Below are 25,157 nucleotides of genomic sequence, written 5' to 3'. Positions count from 1 at the left end.
GCCCAGCTCAGATCCACAATCCTTCCCAGTTCTTTCTGTTCCTGGTGGCCAGAGACTCTCCCTCTGCTGCAGCCAGCAAGGCCCTGATCTAGGGCTCAGAATCCCTTGGATGGTTAGATGCAGTGAGTGACTGACAGATACTAGCTGTGTCCCTGGTATCTTGGCCACTGCTGCCTTCTTATCCGTGTGGTGTGTAGCCCTCTGTTTCCCTCCGAGTTCTATAATGAGCTTTTGTTTCAAATCTCTAGCTAGATCTTCATAACACCTATTTCTTATTTTTGTAGCAATATCCTCCATCACATCTCAGTTTGATCTCTGCCAGTTAGTTTCTCCTTTAGTCTAACACACTGCTTTCTTCCATGGCCACAGTCTGGTGGGGGGCATCACAGAATGTTCCAGAACATACCTGGTTCTCTTGGAGTTAGCTTTCCTTCATCGGACCCACTTGCTCTCTTACTATAGGGAATCGACACATTTTCTGCTGATGTAGGATTGTTCTTGTTTTTGAAGTGTGTTCTTCTTAGGCTGTCTTGACATTCGTTAAAGAGAGGGGGTGGATTGCAAGTCTGCAGTCATACCATGCAGGTACTATATATACCCTGTCCACCCCAAGTCACTGTGGATTCTGTGTGGGAAAGGAGATGGTGGCAGCCTCAGCCACTTGTAAAGAATCAGTGGTGGCTTGAAGGGCTCTGGTGTCACAATGAGCTCATTCTCAGGGTGAAACTGGTCCTTGTACCCACAGGCTCCACACCTGGGGAGTCTGCCAGCAGCAGGTTGCATACATCTAGAGCCTGTGCAGAGGGGGCAGACACGCACTGCTTACCGTAGGGAATAATGAGACATGGGTCTGCACCCTTTCTGTACAGATGCAATCAATGACCGGAGGGCTTGCTATCAGCTATTCCAAATAACCCAGAGGCCATTTAAGGAAAGGGAACCTGAGCATCACAGATACTTGTGTCTTCGGGGGTCCTGGAATCAGTCCCCTGGACACCAGGAGTCTCAGGTGCTCTCAGTGGTGGTTGGTGCTCATGGGAAAGCTGCTGGTTATATTCCCTGTGTCAGACCACTTCACTGAAGACCCTCAATTAACTACAAGTACCTATTCCCTGCTCTGTATGGGGCCAGCAGCTGTCAATTAGGAGTCAAGTAGCCCCACCCCCAACAATTTTGCATAGTCACAGGAAAATAAACATTAGGAGTGCTTATAGTAAGCTAATCCATGTGAATGTGGGTTTCAACAGTGTTTAACAGCCACTCGGAATGGTGCTCAACCCTGTCCAGCCCCCAGGGAGAGGCAGGCCCCCTCATGTGTCTTCCGGTATGTGTGAAATCTGTGGGATTGTCCTCCCTCATCAGACCTGGAGGCGAAGTGGTAAGTGTGGGAAAAGGCAGGAGCCCTCAGAGGGAAGGAACTGGAGGACATACACAGGGGACAGGTAGCCACAGCCTACTCAGCCACGTTCTTTGGCATGTGTCCTCTCCTGTCAAACCCCTGTTGTTCCTAATGCTCTCATGGGCTCTGTGATCCAGAATGGGTGGGTGTGGCTTATCAAAACTCAGTGTGGAGGGTTCCATCCCCCCACCTGCCCAGCATGAGGTGGTTGGGTTCTACCCCCTATACCTGCTCTGCCCTCTGCCCTGCATGAGGTGGTTGGGTTCTACCCCCCATACATGCTCTGCCCTCTGCCCAGCATAAGGTGATTGGGTTCTACCTGACGCCCCCATACCTGCTCTGCCCTCTGCCCAGCATGAGGTGGTTGGGTTCTACCTGACGCCCCCATACTTGCTCTGCCCTCTGCCCAGCATGAGGCAGTCTGAAGGTCCTGACAAGATTCAGCTCCTTGGACCTGCCAGTCTCTGAATTGCAAGCCCCATGAGTTTCTGCCCATTGTGCAGAGTTGGGTCCTGGAATTCTGTTCTATGTGGGCCAGAACCAAAGCTGAAGATGTAGAACCCCTGTAGGGGAGCTGGAACTCAAGGGGAGTGATCCAGAGAGATGGGACATTAGGCAATGGGAATTTTTAGGTTTGTTGGAAGCAGCTCTGGGAGAAGGCCAGCACCAAGGCCGAGTGTCTCTGGATGACCATGTGGCAGGCCATGGGTACACAGCACTAATGCTGTCAGGCCCAGTCTAGGCTAGCATGGCTCCCACACTGGCACTGGTAAGGAATGGGTAGGAACGGTACTGGGAACCAGGAAGCCATCACACATCGAGGTCCTCTGAGGGCCTGTGTGAAACAAACTGCTGCTGGCTCAGAACTTTCTACAGAAGGGTCCAGAAAAAAGAGATGTGCACATGATAAGAAGGGGTCCCCGACAATGTCACAGAAGGCAGAAAGGTAAAGATAAACTAACCGTACGACAGAAAATATCTCTGTGTGGAAGAAGAGATGGGGGAAGGGATGGAGATAGGGAGGAAGGGAGGTAAAGAGGTGGAGAGAGAGAACCGTTAACACAAAGACTAAAGCCGAACACACATGGAAACCCCCATCCACCTCAAGAATAATTGGAGAGACTTTTAAACAGGAAGACTGTGGGATTGTTTCTTAAGGACTGAGTGGCAGGTTTTGAAAGAGTTCAGTCAGTGGGTGGGTTTAGTGACAGGCACGGCATTTGCCTGTGTGGCGAGGGGACGAAATTGGCCTAACCTCTGGGTAGAGCGATTTCCAAATTGCAGTTGAATTTCAGATGTCTGCTCCCTCCTGTCCCCCAGCCTCTTCCTGCCCAGTGTGAACTGTTACCTAGACAGGCAATTTACGGGTACTGAGGCTTTGGAAGCCTCCAGTGGGAGGCGTTTCTGGGGTGGGAATTTTGGAACCTGGTGCTTTGTGAGGGGGAGAAGATAGTCCCAGGTTTGAGGACACAGGCTCACCCAGCCCCCTGATCTCATGCCAGTAAAGAACAACAGGGTCCTGAAACCCGTGGAGGGCAGAACTTTCCAACATTGGGCGGTGAAGGGACCCCTCCATAGTGGGACATTAGGAATAGGCAGGAGGGATGCTCTATTAAAAAGGGGTAGGGAAGGAGACAGACCCAGGAAGAAAGGAGTTGGAGGTATGGGCTATAGGAGCAGAAGTGATACCAGGCAGAGGTGGTGCTTGCTATCGTGGATCAGACCCAAGATCTTAGTCTTTCTTCTAGAAATCCAGGAGATGGAACTGATCTCAGTGGTCCTGTGAGGCCTATCAAAGGCAGGGGACCTATTCTAGCTCTGATCCATGACTCCTTCCCTAAGTTGGAGAAAGCCATGCAGCTGCTATGACAATCACAGGCAGCCTCAATAAATAAATAAATGAATAAATAATAAAAAAAGTCAGAGGCCAGTGAGAAAATGGACCACATGTCCTCAGAGCCCCTATCTGGAGGACTCGTCCCCCTCCACACCCTCCAGAGCAGCCTTGGCTTTTCCACTCCTGATTGGGTCCTGCTGGTGTGGTGTCCTCTCACTCACAGCTCACCACAAAACAGCCTGAGGTTCTGACTCCCTGGACAGAGATGCCTAGGTGTGAACTGTGACCTAAGCACTTGGACCATGATGTCACCTCATGGCCTGCCTAGGAGTGGAGGATTCGAAGGACACTGTCCACTTGGACCTAGGTTAAGGATGACCCATCACGCTGGCCCTACCCACAAACACAAAGGGAGAGCTTCTGCTGTATGTGGGAGACCTCACAGTCTATAAACCCTGTGTCAGGGTGGCCATTAGAAAGCTCAGAGGGACATACAGGGAGTACTGACCACAGTGGCCCGAGGTCAAAGCAAAGAAGAACACGATTGTCTGTCTCATGGCCCAGTATCTCAGAAAAGAAATAGTGGGGATGGAATGGAATTCGCTTGGCAGAGTGCTTACCTGGCCAGCAGAATCCAAAAGCTGAAGAGTTGGGGTACCTTTTGTGACTGGGCCATAGTGGAAGCACCTTAGGACGAGGGGGCAAAGGGCAAGGAACTATAGAGAAATACCGTCAATGGGGCTAGGTTCCCAGCAGAGCGGTGCTGTGGTCCCGGGCGGGAGAAAGGCAGGGGGCAGGCAGTCTTTGGCAAGGCACTGGAGAGGGAGGGGACTGAGACCTCACCCCTGTGCAGGACTGGGGACACCAGCAGGATTGAAAATGGACAGTGGACAGTGCTGGGGGTGGGCAGCAGGACACAGGGGGCAGTTAGAGAGAAGACAGTGGGGGTTGGGACTGACGGGGCAGGTGGAGGCGCAGACGTGGGGGAGGAAGGGCGCTGGGCCTGGAGCTGGGGACGTACACTAGAGACCATTGGGACAATAGCTGCCTTGCTTGGGATGAGGCTGTATAGACACCAGAAAGACTGGGCGAGCCTTGATATCACGAGTCCATCCTCTCCAAATTAATGCACTTCACATAGTTGTACTTCAGAATTCAGGGTTGCTTGCTTTTGGATCTGCATAAAATAGCGCTCAAGTGCAAAGCGGGCATTGAAGCAGACACGGCCTACAGTACGATGAGCTCCACAAAGGACATCCCACCCACCTGAAATGTAGAATAACGGCCCATGGGGTGGAGGGTGATGACTGGCAGGGTCCCCGGAGCTGAGAACAGTGTAATGAGCCCATGTGCCCCTGAGTCTAGAAGAGGAAAGCCACTCGTGGGATTGCTCACAATTAAATCTGTCTGCTGCCGAGAGCAAAGCAAGACAATGATAAAGAAAAATGACCACCTCTCGCCAGCCCTGCTCTGGTTCCCCCCCCCCCCCCCGCCCATACACACCGCTGACAAACATGTCCTGGATATAAGGACTTGGCTGAATGTTTTCTCAGCGTTGGAGCCCTGCCATCCTGGGAAGGCAGCTGCAGATGTCTTGAGGGACAGGCAGAAAAGGATGATTTTGGTATTCCCGGGAAACCCCGAGGCTGTGGTGGAGGCATCCCACCATTGCACGGTGGAGGGACAGTGGGCATCCCGGCCCTCTGCGGCATGTGCTCCACCCTGCTTCTCCTCCATGGTCACTCTTGCCTTCAGCCCAGTGGGGCTCTCCTCCTCCCTGCTGACCTCTAGTATTCGGAATCCAGATTCTAGTGAGGTATAGCCTACAGAGGGTGACCCTCATGTCTTCCCTCACCCCTAGAGTCAGATCAAAAAGCATCTCTGGGGCTGGTGAGATGGCTCAGTGAATAAAGGGGCTTGCTGCCAAGTATAATGACCTGACTCCCATCCCTGGGACCCACGTGGTAGAAGGAGAGACAACTCTAGGAAGTTGTCCTCAGACCTCCACAAATAAATAAGTGTAACAAAAACCTTTTTCTTTTTTTATTTTTCAAGACAGAGTTTCTCTGTGTAGTCTTGGCTGTCCTGAGACTACTCTGTAGACCAGGCTGGTATCGAACTCACAGAGACCCACCCACCTCTGCCTCCTGAGTGCTGGGATTAAAGGCATGTGCCACCACTGCCCAGCAATAAACTTTTTTTTCAGAGAAGGCTCTGACCTCCAGGACTATTCCTGATTCCCCATTTCTTGCTGGGATGTCTTTAGGGTCTGTCCATGCTGCTGTGCTTCTACCTGGGAAATGATGCACTTCCAGCTTGTTGTGTACACCCCAGCCTTCCCATCTAAGCCTTCCAAGGTGGGCGGGCAGCCCCATCAGCTGCTTCCAGCTCCTCTCAGGACCTGAGTGACTTCAGCTTGCAGGGTGCCTTGACAGCTCTAAAGTGACCTAAGACTGCTGGCTATCGAGTGTGTTATGAATATTTAATCTGTAGAAACCCCCAGTGGTCAGCAAGGGGAGAACCTTCACCACCTCCCCCACCCCGCCAAGAGCCTGTTCCAATGCCTGGCACATTCGTAATTTTAGTATTTTGATGATCTGAGGGACTAAAGTGACCTCTGGTTGCTTTAATTTGCATTCCTCCCAAGAAACCGTGTTCTCTTTTCCCATTTGCTAGCCTTTGGGGTTTTTGTTTTTGTTTTCTATCTGTTCCAGCCCTTTGTCTCCTTCCTTTAGAGCACGCTGATCCTTCTACGTGTGGCAGAGCTGTGTCTGCAGGGACGTATTGGGTGGTAGACACAATCATTCTAGGCGTTGCCCCATTGTCTCATGACCTTTGCTGAGCAGAGATCCTTCACTTTGGTGGAAGCAGCTTATCTGTGCTCCTCAGTGACTTTTACTTTGGGGCAAAGCAGTTCTCCCCTCCCCAGGCCACGCCCCCTACGTCATCATCTGTGTGCTAGCCACAGGCAGACACCTTCCTTAGGGTCAGTGCTGGAAACTGTCCCCCAGGACCCATTGCTTTAGAGGCCATCCCAGAGGCTCACAGGAAGCAGCTCAGGTCACCCAGCTGTCCAGTCGCCAAGCACAAACCTTGCTGACTATGGTATTCGGTTTTCCAAGGGGAGGTGTCCTTACCCACCATCTTTCCTCAAAGCAGTTGGATCACTGTATCATTTTAATTTCCAAGAGTAATATGTGAAAGCTCAGAAATTCATATTATTTTTTTAAATATTTTTTCTTTTTCATGTAGACTAACATTCTTTGATGAGTTCATACACATGAACAATGTATCTCCATCATATTCACCCCCAAAGCCTCCTCCTACTCCCTCTAGTTCCCCCAACACATTTCCCTCCCCTCCACATCCTTCTATCCCATGCCCTTTTTCTAAGTAGCCCACTTATTGTTGCTGCTGGCATGCTGACTGCTCTTGTCGGTTTGATCTTGTGGTCTTATGCAGCTACTACAGCCGCTGGACGGTCACCAGTGCAATGGCCATGTCACGTCCTGAGGACAGCATTTCATAGCCCTCCTTCCCACCCTACAGCTCTCATTCTTTCTGTCCCATGACATCACTGGGGAAGACTGATAACGACATCCCATATATGTCTGAACTCTCAGTGGTCATTTATTCTCGGCACTTTGACCAGTCAGGAGTCTCTCTCCCCAGCCTGGTTTTATTCTTTTATTTCCATGTATATGTGTGCACCTGCTTGCCATTAGTGTACCACATGCACACAGATGCTCACAGAGGACAGATCGCATCAAGATGGAGCCACGGACAGTTGTAAACTGCCCAATATGGATGCCGCAAACTAAAGCCTGTGTCCTCTTCCAGGGCTAATGTGCTCTTAACCACTAAGCCCTTTCCTTCATCAGGTTCTAATTGATCGCATTATGATGGGTAGTGGTGACTCAGTAGAACAAGGTGAGGCTTCCTCTGTGGCCCATAAATGGTCCCAAATCCTCCTCCGAATTTCAAGGTGTTAGAATATAGATTCTTTGAATGTGCAGGTGAAGTCCTAGATATTTCAAATAGCTCAGATTTGCGGATTGAATTATTAGGCTCTTTTAGGCTAAACCTGTAACAACCAGGGGACCAGCTGTGGGGTGTCTGCAATTGATATTATCCCTGTCATTGTGTGTGTTACAGGGTTGGGATAAAGTATGACAGTGGGAAGGGAAAAGTTCAGAGAAGACCGGGGACATGGGCTGGCAGTGCTCTCCAAGGAGAAAGGGAGAGAGAGAGAGAGAGAGAGAGAGAGAGAGAGAGAGAGAGAGAGCCATTTGGAGGAAGTTAGGTCACCGGAAGTGTGACCTTGACGGAGCAGTGGGGCCTTGGGTCTGCTATACTGCCGGCTTCTACCCTTTCATGGATGACCAGCTTTGCTATGCTGGGCTCGCCCTGAGGTGCTTTGCCTCACCACTGGCTCAAAGTGACGGGGACAAGAGACCAGGGACTCAAGTCTCTCAAACCTTAAGCCTATGAATATGTTCCTCTTCATGGCTGTCACGGGCATTTTGTCACAGCAGTGGGCAGCTGGCTCACACAGACCTTCCAAGTTGGATCCTAGAAGCACTGGTAAGATGGCATGCCTGCAAGTTTGGCACCCTCCCTCATGCCCTGTCCGCTCTGCGTCTTGGCTTTTCCTGAGTTCTTTGAATCTTATTACCAAGTTATAGAAACTAAGGAAGAACATTAGGGGAACCCCCAAGTTTGTAAGTAGCCAACAGAAGTATGGGTGTCCCAGGATCCCTACCAACTGCCATCTGAAGGAAGGGCGGACTCTGGAGTTGGCGCTTTTGAAGCTGTGGAGTCTGATACTGACTCTAGGGGTTGGTGTGAGGCCGGAAATGAATTGTTGGCACTCGGTAGGAGTCAGAGAATCTGAGTATCAGGAAGAATAAACCTTCAAGGACTTCTAAAGTCCACTGTTTTTTCTCAGAAGTGAGAGGTGAAGTCACAGAGCAAGAGAAAATGCAGCCCATAATACAAAAATCTATAAAATTAAAAGAAGCAACACTGGCTCAATGGGTGAAGACACCTACCGCCTGATGACCTGAGTCTGACCCCTGGAACCCGTATGATGGAAGAAGGGAACCAGCTCTCATAAGCTCTCTCCTGACCTCCACACCATGGCTCCTGCCCCCTCCCAACACTAAATAAATAAATGTTAAATAATTAAAGATAATAAAAGTCGAAGTAAACATCCAAGTCACGGAAGGAAAGAGGTGCACAATGTCCGTAACTAATGGAGATTAAGCTGCTGGCTTTTAAGATGGAGTTGCTAAGTCTGGTAGGGAAAAGACAAAGCTGAATAAAGATGAGTGAAGAAGACGAGGCAGCAAGAGAAAATGATGCCTAGATGGCAAGCATGTGTGTGATGGTGACATTCACGAAGGTGGGAAGGCTGGGAAGATGGCTGGGTGGGCAGAGCTCTTACCAAGCAGATTTGAGGATGTAAGTTTCAAGCCCCAGGACCAATGTTAAAGTGAATGTGGGAGTGAGCATGTGCAGCCCCAGTGCAGCTGTGGTCCCAGTGCAGCTGTGGAGATGTGGGAGTGAGCATGTGCAGTCCTGGTGCAGCTGTGGGGATGTGGGAGTGAGCATGTGCAGCCCTAATGCAGCTGTGGGGATGTGGGAGTGAGCATGTGCAGCCCTGGTGCAGCTGTGGGGATGTGGGAGTGAGCATGCGCAGTCCTGGTGCAGCTGTGGGGATGTGGGAGTGAGCATGTGCAGCCCTAATGCAGCTGTGGGGATGTGGGAGTGAGCATGTGCAGCCCTAATGCAGCTGTGGGGATGTGGGAGTGAGCATGTGCAGCCCTGGTGCAGCTGTGGTCCCAGTGCAGCTGTGGAGATGTGGAAGTGAGCATCCACAGCCCTAGTGCAGCTGTGGGGATGTGGGAGTGAGCATGTGCAGCCCTGGTGCAGCTGTGGAGATGTGGGAGTGAGCATGTGCAGCCCTGGTGCAGCTGTGGGGATGTGGGAGTGAGCATGTGCAGTCCCAATGCAGCTGTGGTCCCATTGCAGCTGTGGGGATGTGGGAGTGAGCATGTGTGGTCCCAGTGCAGCTGTGGGGATGTGGGAGTGAGCATGTGCAGCCCTGGTGCAGCTGTGGAGATGTGGGAGTGAGCATGTGCAGCCCCAGTGCAGCTGTGGGGATGTGGGAGTGAGCATGTGCAGCCCCAGTGCAGCTGTGGGGATGTGGGAGTGAGCATGTGCAGCCCCAGTGCAGCTGTGGGGATGTGGGAGTGAGCATGTGCAGCCCCAGTGCAGCTGTGGGGATGTGGGAGTGAGCATGTGCAGCCCCATTGTAGCTGTGGGGATGTAGGAGCCAGAACAGGAGTCACTAGTAGCTCTCAGGTCAGCTACCATGGACTACACAGAGGCAAATGAGACTCCCTCCAACAACATGCTTGCATGCACACACATCACACACATACATATGTGCACACACAAAAATAAGACAACAGCAAAGCATTGGGAAATGTGTTTTAAAATGACAAAACCTGGAGAGCTGTCTTGGTGGTTATGAATGCTTGCTGTTCTTCTAGAGGACCTGGGTTCAGTTCCCAGCACCACATCAAATAGTTCACTACTAACTATAACCCAGTTGCAGGGGATCTGCCACTCTCTTCTGGCCTCCAAGGGCGCTGCACTCGTGTGGACAGATACCTGCACCTATAGGCAACAGGACAAGCTGCTGTTCCAGACCCCTCCTTTTCACAACACGCTGTAAGGAGCAACAGTGAACGCAGCAGAGGGAACATGGAGCAACAGGAACATCTAACCCAGCCACCTAGGTGTTCGCCAACAGGGAGTTCATTCTCCCCTCACAAACCCAGCATTTCATGTAGCTGGGAACAGCAGTGAGCTTACCAATGAAGCTGGATCTCAGAAACATGTGGATGGAAAAACAGTTACAAACTGAGATGTGGAGTGTGATAACACAAACTTTAACATGTGAAAAATAAGTCTACACATAACTGAGACACACACACGCACGCGCGCGTGCATGTGCACGTGCACATGCACACACAAAATTGGTGCAGCACAGACGTGAGGAGCAGGTGAGAGGGACTGATCTCCTCCACATGCCGGAGTCAGTGTGGCAGGCTACGGGTCTGTTCAGCTTGCCACATTGCTGGAGTAGGTACTTATTATCTTGTTCTCAGTGCTTTTCAGTGTTTTGAGCTACTTCATAATAAAAAAGAAAATAGGTAACCAAGCCAAAAATCACAAATTCTAGGAGAAGGGATAAAACAAAAACAAAAACAAAAAAACAAAAAACAAACCTGCAGACAGGGGAAAATGAATACATTGAAAAGCAGAAATCACTTTGTGTTTTTAAATGTTTTTCATTAGTATTTATCAATAAAATCCTATTTTTTTAAATGCACAAAGTTGGCTGCTGGCCAACCCGTGAGAGGCTGTGAGAAGGAGAGGGAGATGGGGTGGGAGGGAACAGATGAATTCACACCACAGAGAAATGGGATTTAACTTCTAAAGAGATTTTTGAATCGTAAGACCGTGTCACGTATAATTATTATCATTATTCTTTAAATGCTTAATGAAATGGGCAACTTTCTAGGAAAAATATAAATAATAAAACCAGCTTAGGAAAGAAGATCCAGCTCATTGAGCTTTGAATAAACTAGAAGTGTCGCCAGCCACCCGTCCACAGGGTGTTCCTGGCCTGAGAGGGTTTGTGGGTGAATTCCACCAGACCAACTCATGCAGCTTGTGTGAGACTGTGGCCACTGTGGGGCACCGCCTGATGTCCCCTGTGGCCAGTGCCATTTCAGAGCCATGGCAGGACTCAGAGGTGGCCCAGGCCTGGTCCTCCAGCTGGAGGAACTTGACCCTCCCTTGTCTTGGCACGTCTTGGCACAGACGCTGCTGGCAGTTGCATTTGTGTATTACTTATACCTGAGTTGTTTCGTAAGCAGCTAAAAGCTGAACTGAACCCAGCCCATAGCACCAGGGAATCGTTACAGCCAATCTCATCAAGATATGCAGGAGCAAAGATCTCTGAGGGGCCATGGCATGAAGTGAGACCTCTGAGGGGTCATGGCCTCCAGGTGGGAGGAGTGGAGACATGTCTCAATAATGCTCTGTAGAAAGCGCTGGGCCAGATGGTAGTGGATTCTTTGCAACAGTCTAAGTCTTGCCATCTTCTGGGCATAGCTGGCTTTCAGAACAAGGCTGGTTTACAATAAGTGGCATTAGCATCACCAGGGAACTTGACAGAAAGTCACAAACCAACCCTGTCTCAGACCTGCAGACTCAGCTTTTGGGGGGGGGGGTGTGCCCTTGCACAAGCTCCTCCTGTGCATGTTTCAGCCTCTCTGTTGCCACAAGCCCTCTGGACTATGTGATATGCTAAAAATACTTGAGGCTGGAGGATGTGTTGATCCCACTGATTGAGAGTAAGACCATTACCCCAAATCAAAGCCAAATTTGAAGCAAGCTTTAATTCAATACTGGTTAGGTGAATGAGCTCTGGCCAGCTCCATACCCGGGTTCCCACGGAATTGACCCAGAATCTCAGTTTACCGTGGTTTAAGAAAATCCATAATTCATTGCACTTCCCATCAGGCCCAGTTAGGGGCAAGCATATATCCTGCCGTACCTTTAGCCTACATCCAATCAGACATATTTCCTGCCTGTGAACCTCCCACCCACATGTGATCAAGCACGTCCGGAGCAGAAGGATCAACAAGCTTGTTTAGGGGAGTGAAAACACGTGGCTTGTTATCTCCCATAAACAATCGTCTCCAGCATTTCAGGAACTATCTGCCCTTGGGCAAGAGGCTTGCAGATCAGAGGCATGTTTGTTTTATGAATCTCTTAGGAATAGTAATTAAAACTTAAAATATAACTGACTCTCACAGATGTCTCTCAGCTGGTGCTGTATGTTGGTTTTAAAATATTTATTTTGTGTGGCAGGTATGCACATCATGGGGTGCGCATGTTATGGGGTGACAGTTTCGTGGAGTTAGCTCACTCCTTTCACCATGTGGGGCTTGACCGAACTCGGGATTGAACGCAGGTCATTAGCCTCGGCAGCAAGCCCCCTTCCCCCCTGAGCCATGTCGTTGGCCCTGTATTAAACTTTGTCGTCGTGACAGAACACCTGACAAGAGCCGTCTGGCTGAGGAAGGATTGTTTTTGCTCATGCTTCAGTAAGGCCAGTTCACACAGCCAAGACGGGCCTGGAAACCCAGCCACTAAAGTCCTGGTGGCAAGGAGGAGAGGAGCTTACAGGAAGACAAGAGGACACGACAGAGCTCTAAGGTCAGCCTCAGGGACACACTTCCTCCAACCAGGTCACCTCCTCCCAGTAGTGTGGCTGCTGAGACTCCATCTGGCAGAGCCTTGGGGTGGGTCCCTGGAGACGCCCTCCCAGGCACACGTCGCAGGTAGGCTCCACTAACCACACACTACTTTTCAACATAGCCAGGTTGACGAGATCGATCACCCACAAGGAGATCTTTAAGTGTGGACCCGTCCTTCTGTGGAGCAAACATCTCATTATTCACCAAACAGAATGCTCAGGCCTCTCATCTGCTGTTTCTTCGGTTCCTATTTTAAATAATGGGATCCTTATCAGATAATTTATCTTCTATTACCAAACTAATAGATCTTTGCTATCAAAAAAGCAGAAAATGTGTATGCATATAATTGCAAAACATTGTCTCCCATTGTTCTAGCCCTCAGGGGTCACCATGCCACGCCACCACGGCGTGTGCCACCACCACGGCATGCATAGCCCAGACCTTTTTTTATCCATAGTTTTTCCACAACTTGTCTAATCTGCACAGTAACTTGTTTTTCTGGTTTCATAATGTATCGTGAGCAATTTTCCTTGTTAATCAATAAACTTTTATTACATTTTTCTCAAAATCCTCACCGTATAATTTTCTGAACTGGTCTCCTATTGTTGGAATATTGCTCATTGATTAAATGTGCTCCAATTGGAAAGTATGGGGAATGGTGCCTGATCCTTACTACATAAATAATTGGCTTCAAAACATGTTAGTTAAAAGCTACACGAAACGCAGGAGAAGCAGGCAAACACAGAGTTATTGCCAAAGATGCATTTAAAACAGCCACTGCTAGGATAAGTCCTAATCAAGAGTTCCAAAGCAGTGGGGCGGACATGATGGTCATCTCAGTTTAACAATAAGAAAGTAGGCACAAGATGGCTTTGCCCTAACTACACACCCTCCTTTTCCTCGCAGCTGGATGCTGGATGAACAGGACAGGTCTAAAACCCTTCTCCCAGTGACCAGGGGTCCTGCAGGTCCAGGGCCTTCCAAACCTTCTGCCCATTTCTAACACTGGCCCTGCACACCAAATCACAGCCTAACTGAGGAGGATCAAACCCAAACTCACCTGTTCTAACCAAAACTCCTCAGCCCCAGGAGGGTGGCAGGTGGGACCACTTACCTGCCTGATCCAGTCCCTGTCTCTCAATTGTCAGGTTCCTGGAAGGACATTTCCTACCCCAGGGCCTGGGCCCCTGGGCCCCAGACCTCTTACTGCTAATCCCACCAGACAAGAATAAGATCATTTTCACGGTTTTGAGCCAGATTTAAAGCAAGCTTGATTTTATTGGGGTGCACCTGTTATGCCCAAATCCATGAAGTCCCCCAAAAGCAAACAAGGAGACCGAGTCCCATATATAAAGCAAAGAGCCTTTATTTTATGCAAGTTTACAAACTCAGTCTCTCCGCATGTCCAACGTATTGGAATAAACGGAGAGCCCCGAGTTCATTTAGAGTTGGGTTTTTATAGTAGTAAAGGTGGGGTGAAGGGTTTCTGAAGTTCAGGACTCGTGATTGGCTGACACTTGTCTAGGGGTGTCCTGGTGAGTATGCTGGCAGGTGATCCTATCTACAGCAGTTGGAACGTTAGGCATTTCCTTTGGATGGTCTGTTCCTGGATGGTGCTCAGGTAATCTTAGTTTATGGTCCTTCCTGCAACCAGGTATTGCTTCAGGGTAAACCACTGAGACTCAGGCTGAGTCCTACACTGGCAGGTAATAATGGTAGGAAGTAAAGAACTTCCTTTGGATGATCTGTTTCCTTTTAGCTTATCATGGCTGGCTCCTACACACCCAAGAGCAGGCCAGCACTACATCCTAAGTCCGGTTAAAGAGAGCAGCCTGGAGTCTACTTCTTGGGCCTTTTTAAAGAGTCAATTTAAAGAATAGATACAAAGCAGGTTTACAGAAGAGACACAATGGGGCAATAAGTACAGAAAATCTCAACCCCCCCCCCAACATGGTCACCTAGTGATTAAGGAGGGTTAAAGAGGGGGAAAAAAACCCTCAAGGTCATGGTTTTGGGAGGTCAGGATCCAGGAAACAGACTTAACAATTGGCACACACCTTTAATCCCAGCACTCAGAAGGCAGAGGCAGGCAAATATGAGTTTGAGGCCAGCCTGATCTACAGAGTAAGATCCAGGATGGCCAGGGCTACATAGAGAAATCCTGTCTCAAAAACAACAAAACCAACAAAAACAAACAAAACAACCAAACAAGACCCAACAACTCAGCTCTAGCAGTACATGGAAACTGACTTTTAACAATACAGCTTAATGGTGCCTGCCTTCAAAATAGAGTCAGGCAGGTTCCTCATTATCCAGCAGGGATACCCAGCTCCTGCACAGTGAACTTAGGCGTCAGATCCTTCCCTTGGGTCTGACTGTCTTCGTTTCTGGAAACAACGGAATGGCTGAATCCAATCAGTCTCCTCCCTACCCACTCCAAGTCGTCCAAAATCATACCCAGGTGACCAGGCCTGCCCCACCCACGTGACCATCTTTGGCTCCACCCTCTAGCTTAAATGGAGCAGCATTGGGCCAAACTTCAAGCTGCAGGGAAGCTACGGGGGCGGCAGGCATGTGTGGTTGCTGCCACTGTTGGAGCGAGTAGCCAGTGAGGAGAAGGCTGGTGCCGAGTGGCCGCTCTCAGTGGAGCTCTGCCAGCAGACACCCAAGACCTGGGCACCCAAGACCTCAGCGTCTTCATCCAGTCCAGTTCAGCAGCAGAAAAAACATCCTTCAAGGAGGGTCAGGTATGTATGTTCCCGGGCTTGTTCAAGGAGACCGTGGTTTTATTCCTGGCAAGGGTGAGCCATCTTCCCTGCCCAGCCTCCTCCCCAGCATCAGAGGTCATCATGAGCTTCGGCTCCAATCCTCACGGTTCCTACCTGTTCCTTGCTCACCTCTGCAGCTGCCAGCCTTCCATTGCTCCCCTTCTACGACCATCTCTTCACGCCTGCCCTCCTTGCACCAGGTAAGGATGCTGGGGACAAGGAGAGTTTGGTTTGGGGCCTGTGCTGGTACCAGGCTCACCATCAGTTGCCTGGTTTGACCTGTCTCAGCCCTACCCCAGCTCTCAGAACCCCAATCTGGCCCCCAGTAGTATGGTAAGTGGCTTCCCTTCCACCCTAAGCTTCCTTTTCATGCTGCTCCAATAAGGAGCACCCTCAAGGCAAGGAGGGCATGGCCAGTTCTTATGTTTTGATCACGTTTGCCAACTCGCCTTCTAGAGATGCTCCCGTATGAGAGTCTCACCACCTTCTCCACCTCTTCAGCGCTCGGTGCAGTCAATTCTTTCCAGCTTGACAAACCTGACGGCAGGCCGGGCGGTGGTGGCGCACACCTTTAATCCCAGCACTCGGGAGGCAGAGGCAGGTGGATCTCTGTGAGTTCGAGGCCAGCCTGGTCTACAAGAGCTAGTTCCAGGACAGGCTCCAAAACCACAGGGAAACCCTGTCTCGAAAAACCAAAAAAAAAAAAAAAAAAAAAAAAACCTGACGGCAGGGAGGGAGAGCCCATTCCTTTGCTTGACGCTTACCGATACAAATCTGGTGCTTACAGCAGAATAGAATTATTGACAAATGAGCCCCCTCCCGTTCCCTCCTTTCCTACCTCTAAACTTTAAAAGTTACTTTTCTTGTCATTTACTTCCATGCGCCCGAGTAACCAGTTAACTCCCTCCCCCCCCACAGCACTGAGGGAGTTGACCATGTCCCCAAATAGACGCAGCTGGCGTCGGACACTCTGCACTGTGTTCTCCTATATACACTCACTCCGAATCATCTTGCCACGATTGTGTGGCAGGATCACCTGGGGCGTTTTCTGTGCTGGTAACAACTTTCACCTTTTTCTTTTAAAGTGCTCTCAGCTTTTCTCTGGCGCAGGCAAATTGTCAGCAAGGCCCAATGAATCACAATGAACAAGACTGTGAGTCAACTGATCTCATTCCGTCTGATAACTGAAATGGTTAAGTGTGTATCAGGAGAGCAGCATATACGGTGGAGACACTGAACCAAAGGACGACGAACGGTCCCAAGTAGGGCTAGGGGACACTGCCATACTAGAGATCCCCCAAGCTGCCTAGGACCCCTGGCTACAGGGCTGTGTATAAGAGACTGGATGACCCAGGACCTTCCAGTAGATCTACCCTTAAGATAATCTATGAGGAGACCCAACAGCTGAAACGGCTTTGAAGGGCAGTCGCTGAGGTAACCACCCCTTAGATCCCACCTTTGGATGATTCACAATGGGAATAAAATTTCAGCATAAACTTTCATCGAGGGCATTTAAACTCCAAATCCTAGCACTAGTATTCTGATATTTCACAGGGCAATATCTGGGTCTGCTTTAACTTGCCTGCTGCCCCATAGATAAGCCCCATTCACCTAGAATTCTTCAGGTTCTAGGACATATTCTTGACTTGGTCTTCAGTGAACTCTCCTCCACTCTGTCCTGTTATTTGGATGTTAGACCTATGGTTTACCCTCTATTTTCTTACTTTCTCTCCTAATTGTCGCCGTTCTAATTTTGTGAGACTTTCAGGATTTCTTTGTCTTTGTCTTTGGACTCCAGGGTTTGGAGGTAGACAGTTATCCCGAGTGCTCACCTCCCGTCCAGTCCTATTATCTTCAGGGTGTGTAGTTCTAGCCATATCTTTGTTTTGTTTTGTTTTCGAGACAGGGTTTCTCTGTAGCTTTGGTGTCTGTCCCGGAACTAGCTCTTGTAGACCAGGCTGGCCTCGAACTCACAGAGATCCGCCTGCCTCTGCCTCCTGAGTGCTGGGATTAAAGGCGTGCGCCACCACCACCCGGCCATATCTTTGTTTTTTAAACTCCCTTTACTTTGCTGGCTACAGGCTTTCTTCAGGTGTAGCACCTGTGCCACAGGACGGTACACGAGCTGGGAACTAAACTGGAGACTTAAAAACACGCGCACAGACAGAGACACGGGGACACGGGTCATCCTTAATACAAGAGTGCCAAGAATGCTCACTTTATTGTGCTCAGGGGCAGCTTATAAAGGGCTCTGGCCACGCCCCAGCTCTCAGGATCTTTCAGCTGCAGACTCACCAGAACCCACTCCCCTGCCATCAGGGTCTCCTGCTCAGAGCAGCTGCAGGCTTCTCAGAGCAGAGGAAAACAAGTTGCTTACAAGAAATTCAGGGTCTGGTGGTCTGCCATCCCCAACACTCAGGAGTTTCTTGGAACATGGTGTTGGCTGATGGGTAAAAGCTGGACGCTAAATAACCAGGGGTGTTATCTCTCAGCTAACTGGAGCTTTGCTTATTCCCGATAGAAGCATGAGTAGGTAAAGACAGATGGTCCCAGCCTCTGAATGCCTGAACCTCAGGAGCTCAGCTGGTCGAGCCAGAGACTGCCGCTAAAGCCCTGAGAGCTAGCAGCCAATTGTTCAAAGATTTAGGGGTCGGGTAGTCTGGACTCCAGGCACTCAAGTCTAACCCCCCACTCCACCACCTCACCCCACCCCAGCCCAGCACTGGGCAGCCATCTATAATCCTCAGCTTTCTGGAAATGAGTAGCAATCAGGGCCTGCTAGTGCCACAGCTCTTGGCTGGGCCTCCAGCTTGGGACCCTCAGCTCCTGTAGCACCCAGTGTTCCCGGCCAGGCTGCGTGGGAGCCTTGGACCTTAGGACTTGACAGCTTCCTGGGACTTTTCTAGAGAACCGGGCCAGTAGTTTCTGCTTCTGGCTTGTTACAGCCTTAGCTCCCTCTTCCTGCTCTCACCTCCTCGGAATGCCTCCGTCACCTCTGCCCTCCATCATTTCTGCCACACTACTCCCCGGGACGCTTTAACCTGTTACCTTCCCTGTACGGCAGAGGGACTCAGGACACAGAAACCACACACAGGGCAGCGCATCACAGGAAAAGGGGGCTGGACTGTGTGGTGGAGACAGAACCAACTAGGGGAACTGGAAGTTGTTAAGAAAAAGTTGGCAGTTTTCTTGAATTAGGGAAAAACGAATGACCTGCCTGCTTATCTCTCAATGACCTTCTTGCTCATCCTTAGTGACCTCATCTGTCCGTGACCTGCAAAGGAAGGTGACCTGGGAACTCAGCTAGGGAGGTGAGTCACCTGTCTGCCTACAGAGGAGGAGGACTTCCTTCTCACACCCTGGGGAAAAACTCTCTGTACCAGCCTTTCCTGTTCCTACCTCTGAGGTGGGGGCTCCAGATCCTTCTGGAATGTTCTACTTTCCATCTGCATGTCACCTGATGTCTGTGGGGCTGGATGCCAGTCTTCCTGGATGTTTGTTCCACACACATGTTGAAGTGAAGGACAGGACCTTCCTGAGGCTCAGAAGGAAGAACTTTTTAATTGATTTGACAAACCCCATCTGGGCCAGGGTGAGGCTCAGTAGTAGAGTGCTCACCTAGCGCTTCATGAGGGCCCAGGCTCTATCTTCACCCCCTTCCCCCCACCCCTAGAAGAGACTGTCTCCTCTACATTCTCTGGTGTAAGCTCTCATGTGTGCTATGGCTGCTGCCTTGTCCTTTAGCTCCCCCTCGCTGTAAGGTGCACCTCACACCCCTCCTGGCAGCTCTTCTGATTGCCATCCCCTCCACAGGGGTAACTGTTAGCCAAGGGGACCAGATGCTCAACCTGTTCAACGACATGCAACTGGGGAAAGAATAGAGAGCCACCACCCAGAAACCATCTAGGAGAAGAAATGTTCCCAGCCAAGCATCCAGACAAACCCACATGTCCATGGCTGCCTCAGACCACGCGATGAATCCTCAGCTTCCCTGTAGTTTCTGGGGTGGCATGAGGGGAGGACTCCTAACTGACTTAGTTCTGGAACCCTCCCCCAGGGCTTTCTATGCTGTCTACCCCTGTGTAACTACCATGTCACAAGCCTACCCAGCCCCCTATACTTTCACGTGGACACAGCCCCTTATATATTCACCTAGATACCATTATCTGAGTTGGCGGTTTCCTGTGCCCTCTGTGTGGTCAAATGATGCCACCAACTTTTATCGCCAACTCCAGAGCCGGTGCCCAGATGCCATGGATCCCAGTGCATTTCCTTGCTCTCGGAAATTGTTCTTTGATTGCCGCTACCCTCGCTGGTGATATTTCCAACTCTTGTCCAAGTTGGGGACCAGGTACCAACCAGCTCAGCCAGGCTTGTAGTGAGGGGCCCATTCGCAACCCCTCATTTAGAAGAGGCCTCAGGTAGTGTACAAGTTACCCAGATGCCTGCCAGTCTCACCCTCAAATGTCTCCCCATTTCCTTCACCCCAAATCCTGAGTCCCATCCCAGCAGCCCTCTGGCATCTACCCTGCAGGGTCCACACTGTCACTTTGAGGGCTGATCAGATGTTCAGAGATGGAGATACCCCATGGTGTGTCTCTTGAACCAGCATCTAGCCTCTACTGCCTAAAGGATTTCCGTCATGATGCCCCACCCCCATCCTCACAGACCGCCCCCTCTCCCCCAGCCAGGCTTGGCAGGACCTCAACATCTCCCTCTGCTTTTCTTTTTGAGTGCTGCTTCAGAAGTCACTGTGGGCACCTTTTCTCCCCAGCCCTTGTCCTGGGTCAGCGCTCTCATGTCCTCCACCAGGGCAGATAGTTTTGCGTGTCAATTTTTTTTTTAAATTACACAACAGCCTGAGAAACCTGGAAACCCTGAAGACCCATCACCCACACTGAGCCCTCTCATCCATTAAAGTGGATCTCACTGGGCCTGCAGCCACCATCCTTCCAAGCCTCTACCCTGTGCCCTTCCCTTAGAGAAGGCCCCGGCTCTCTGGCTGCCATGTGTGGAGCTGTGTCCTCCAGGTAGTGTCCTGGAGCACGCTAGGATCACAGAATACAACAGGTACTCTCTGAAGCCTCTTCAAAAGCCCATTTGGATGGACTTGAGCCAGGAGCCTCTCTCTTTCTGCACGGAGCTCACGGCACACACCACATTGTTGTTCCCTTTCTCACCTGCTGTCTGCCATAGAACACAGTGACTTATGTGTTTCTTAATATTAAATAAATGACATTCTATCAATCATAGTTTTTCTGATTTTTCCACCAGTTAATGTATTTTAAGGCCCAGCCTAACCTGCAACTGCAAATAGTACATTTATATTTTCAAATTTATTGGCAGGGAAGTTCTCGTGTACTTCCTACTGGTTTTTATTAGCCACTGTATTCTACTTTTCTTTTCCTAATATTGAATATATTAAAGGAGAAAAGAGAGGTTTTAACAGAGGCTGTGGCTTAGGTCTTGAGTATTTATCCAGCGGCCTGTGCGGAAGGCCTTTATGAGGCTGGGAGGTCTCTAGGTCACTGGGAGAGAGTCCTTGCAGAAGGTGGTGAGGCCCCAGCCCCTTTTCTGGCCATGAGGTGGGCAATTTCACTTTGCCACACTCCCTCCATCATGTGCCACACAAGCCCAAAGCAAAGGGGCCAAGCGATCATGGCTCTAGCCCTCTAGAGCTGAGCCGGGTAACCTTTTCTCTACAGAAATTGATGACCTCGGGCATTTGGAGTTGTGTTTAAGCAGACTGTTGACGTCACTGACTTGCTGGTGTCTCTTATTCATTGTCTCAGCTTTTCTTGTATCTTCAAGGATAACTTCTGTCAACCTATTTGCCTTGAGTTCCTTTTACTATTAAATATACTAATTTAAATACATTCTCATCATGATGTGTGACCATTTTATCTTTCTAATTTTTCTTAGATTTATGTGTATTTGTATTTTGCCTGCATTTATGTATATGTACTCTGTGTGTGTGTGTGCCTGGTATCCATAGAGCTGGAGTTATGAATGGTGGTGACCTGCCTGCTGAGGGTGCTGGGAACTGAACTCAAGTTCTCTGCAAGAGAAGTCCACACTCTTAACTGCTGAGCCATCTCTTCAGACCCATATTTTTGTAACATTTTAAACAATCACTATTAAGGAGTATGGAGGACCAAGTTAGTACTGTATTCTAAATTATCTTTTTTGTTTGTTTGTTTTTCAGGACATGGCTTCTCTGTGTATCTCTGGCTGTCTTGTAACTCACTCTGTAGACCAGGCTGGCCTCAAACTCAACAGAGGTCCTCCTGCCTCCGCCTCCCTGAGTTCTGGGATTAAAGGCCTGCACCACCACCCCCTAGCTCTATTGTCTTCTTAATGCCCCAAACCAGACCTGTCTTTGTGGTTTAAAACATCTCTGATAGGGCTGGCAATGAGATCTCAGTGGGAGAGCTGGCTGACTCCCCTGAGGTCCCGGATTCCATTCCCTGGTGTGTCAGATCTCTGGGGTTTTTCTCTCTGGGTTGCACTTACCTCCCCACGGTTATGATTCCAGCCCTTGCTGCCCTGTGGTATATATAGTGAACACTATTTCTGCAACAGACCATTCATGTGGAAGCTTACCACTTCTGGTGTGGGGTACTAACTTTACATTCATGATCCCCAAACAACAGTTCACTGAGCAGCAAAGCTCATTCTAGAACTGTAAAAGAGAGATCATTAAAAATACATGTGGGAGGAATAGAAAATTCCCAGGCTTCTTGGTAGTTTTGGAATCTGAAATAATCGATTGTTAGAAGGTTGAGTGAACTTGAAAAAACTTGCTGGAGTCTCTGTGGCCAGCAGCCGTGATGGGGCATCCGTGCAAGCTCCTAGTTGGGTGGGAGGGCAAGGAGCTACAGGCCTCAGCGATGCTCAGCTGAGGGTTGGGAGTCTAGCAGCGCCCGGAGAGGGAGACCACCACGACCTAGCTTGCCTGCTGAGGTCTTGACCTGAGAATCAGGCCACTCCTCCAGCGCTCAGCCGGGCTCTAACTAGGCTGTATCTTCTTGAGTGTGGCAGTCTTTAAAAAGGCTATTGCTTCGCTGCTGTTTGCACAGCCTCGCCCTTCATCTGGACTCCATGCTCTTGGGTCAGAGCAGCAGGGTGCGTGCAATTCCTTCTCCTGCCACACTGGTTACAGAGGTCTGAACAAACTACAGTGCCATCAATGCTGGTTGCGCAACTGTCCCCATAGGCCCTGGAGGGTTTGGGGGTAGTGCTTGGCTTTCAGGGTACCTTAAAGGTCAACTATTAGCAAGCAAGACCACTATTTGGTTTCACTGAAGCCCCTCACAGTCTGGATTCTGCAGACCCAGCAAAGCGCAGAGCCACCTGCCACCAGGTCAGAAGCTGCAGAAAGGCTGCCTGGATGGGGGACAAGGACCATGAAGAAGTTGCCTGTCCTCTCTGTTATTACCTCTTCTTCATGGGTTTATTGAGTTCTAACTACACCCTTTCTTCCTAAACAGACTCTCTGTGGAGCCTAGATTGGCCTTGGACTCACAATCCTCCTGCCTCAGCTTCCTGAGTGCTGAGATGACAGACATGAGCCAACATACTTGGCGATTTCCACATTGTTATTTGAAGAACTTCAGTCATAAATAATAGGAAGAATGGATAGCCATGTATTTTCTATCTAGATACAAAAGTGGTTAATTATTCCCCACATCCATCTAATTGTTCTATTCAGAAACAAGCACAGTTACAAATGATAACACAACAAAAGTCCATGCATCCAGCTCTCAATGTATCATCTGTCGGTCAAGCTGTATTTCAGCCTCAAGTGCAGATGCCTGCCAGGTCCTTGCATTTCTAAGAAAGGGGAGTTCTCCTATATTGTCTTCTATTATAACCACACAGATCAAAATTAATGCTCTCGTGGTCTAGTGCTTAAAATGCATTCAAATATTACTCATGGCCCCAACCATATACTTTGTAGCTTTGTAAAACCCGGATAAAGCCTGTGGCTAATCACATGTCTTATTTTGTGGAGTGACCAAGTTTTTCTCACTTTCTTCCCCGGGCTGGTGCAGGCAGTGTGTGTTTATGACATAGTTCCCTGTATTATTATACGTGTGCATGTTTAGCGACACACTCCCTGTGGCTTTCTCTTTCTCCTCTCGGTACATGCTGGTGCGTATATAAGGGTACTCACTTATCCATACACATATTCTGATGTCAGTGTCTTACGCTATGACTCCTTATCTTAGTTTTTGGAGACCATTCTCTCACTAAACATGGAGTTCACTGGTTCAGTAAGAATAGCTGGCCAAGGGGCCCTGGTGATTTTCTTGTCTGTCTCTGTCTTCAAAATGGTAGGATTTCAGGCAAAGGCACCTTGCCTGATTTGTACATGGGTGCTGGGGTTCTGACTCGGGTGAGGCGCCACAAGCACTTGGCCAACTTGACCATCTACTCAGCCTCCTTTTTATTTTTCAGATGGCATCTGGTGGCCAACAGTTCTGTTTATAAAGCTCTAAAATATTAAGACTTTCTCCTTGGGGCTTTGGAAGATGCATTTAATTGCTTTGCCACCCTTGAGGTTGTGAGCATGTTCTCACGGTTTTCTTTTTCTTGAAGCTTATTCTGTTATAGCATCTCATGATTACATTTGTGGACCAACATCAGTTTTGAAAGGTGGTGACTCCTGCTTTGGGCCTGACATCTGGTCTTTAGAAAACGTTTTTGTATTTAAAACTTCTTCAGTTGTAGGGTGTAATAGTCTATGTCATTTAGGTCAAGTTAAATAACCATTGTGTTGAAAATTTCCATACTATTGACTTGATTGTTATCTTTGGTTGTTGAGAATTAAAACCTCAAATTTGAATGTATAAACCATTCTATTTCTCCTCTTAGTTATGTTGATTTTTGCTTCATATTCTTAAACTTATATTATTTGATATATACACATTTAGGATGGGAATGTCTTCACAATAGAGGTCTTTTCAATCCTTATAAAACATCTTATTAGATATCTTTCAATGCTTGGAACATAAAGTTTGATGCTGCGTCCTGCTCTGATTTCAGTCAGCTTGTGTCTTTGTGTTCAGCTGTTCCTCACACACAGCAGATGGTGGTTCTGGTTTTTAAATCCAGTCTAACTGGTCTTTGTCTTTTAGTTAGATTGTTTTTTCCATTTATATTTAATGTAATTAGTATTGTCACTGATCCCCATCCACCATCTCTCTACCCTGTTCTCTTGACTTTCTTTATTGTTTGTTATTTATTTCTCTCTTCCTGGAATCTTTCACAAGCAATATTTAGATGAGATCAGTCATGTTCAGGGTGGTATGGCCAGAAGCCCTTTTAGAAGTCAACCAACATACCTCTTTATTGCAGAGTTCTTCTCCATTACTGTTTAATTATACTGTCTTTTATTCATTTGGTAGTTACTTTAGAAATTACAACATGTGACAGCCACCCCCCAATCTACTCTGCAGTGGTGTATTTTATTGCTTTCTAAGGAGATTGTGCCTTCCAGCAGTTGTAACTCTCACCTTCTCTCTGCCTTGCACCCTATTGTTAGATTGTTACTCCAGTTCATGCTGGAGATGTGACATCATTGCATTCGCTGCACATGGTCTTTATTGCCACACAGGTACCCAGTTGTCTCTGTTTCCAGCACTCTCCTCTCCACCTGGATTCACTTTCCTTTGATCTGGAGACCTTCCATGGAACATCTGTGGTGTGTGAGAAATTCTTTCCATTTATATCTACCTTGGAGCGTTTCTGTCCTTTTTATTACAATATCTGTACATATTTAAGAGAATACTAAAAAGTCAAAAAAAAAA

General features: G+C 48.9%; 1 long non-coding RNA gene across 1 annotated transcript; it reads left to right on the top strand.

The window, feature by feature from the left end:
• Positions 1–15,502: 15,502 nt before the first annotated feature.
• Positions 15,503–20,512, top strand: LOC130886603 (uncharacterized). The gene is made up of 3 exons (XR_009058298.1): positions 15,503–15,545; positions 18,600–18,656; positions 19,159–20,512. It is a non-coding gene; the product is annotated as an uncharacterized LOC130886603 (long non-coding RNA).
• Positions 20,513–25,157: the final 4,645 nt, after the last annotated feature.

Source organism: Chionomys nivalis, chromosome 1, assembly GCF_950005125.1.
Source record: "Chionomys nivalis chromosome 1, mChiNiv1.1, whole genome shotgun sequence".
Taxonomy (NCBI): domain Eukaryota; kingdom Metazoa; phylum Chordata; class Mammalia; order Rodentia; family Cricetidae; genus Chionomys; species Chionomys nivalis.
This window is presented reverse-complemented; position numbering and strand designations above follow the sequence as displayed.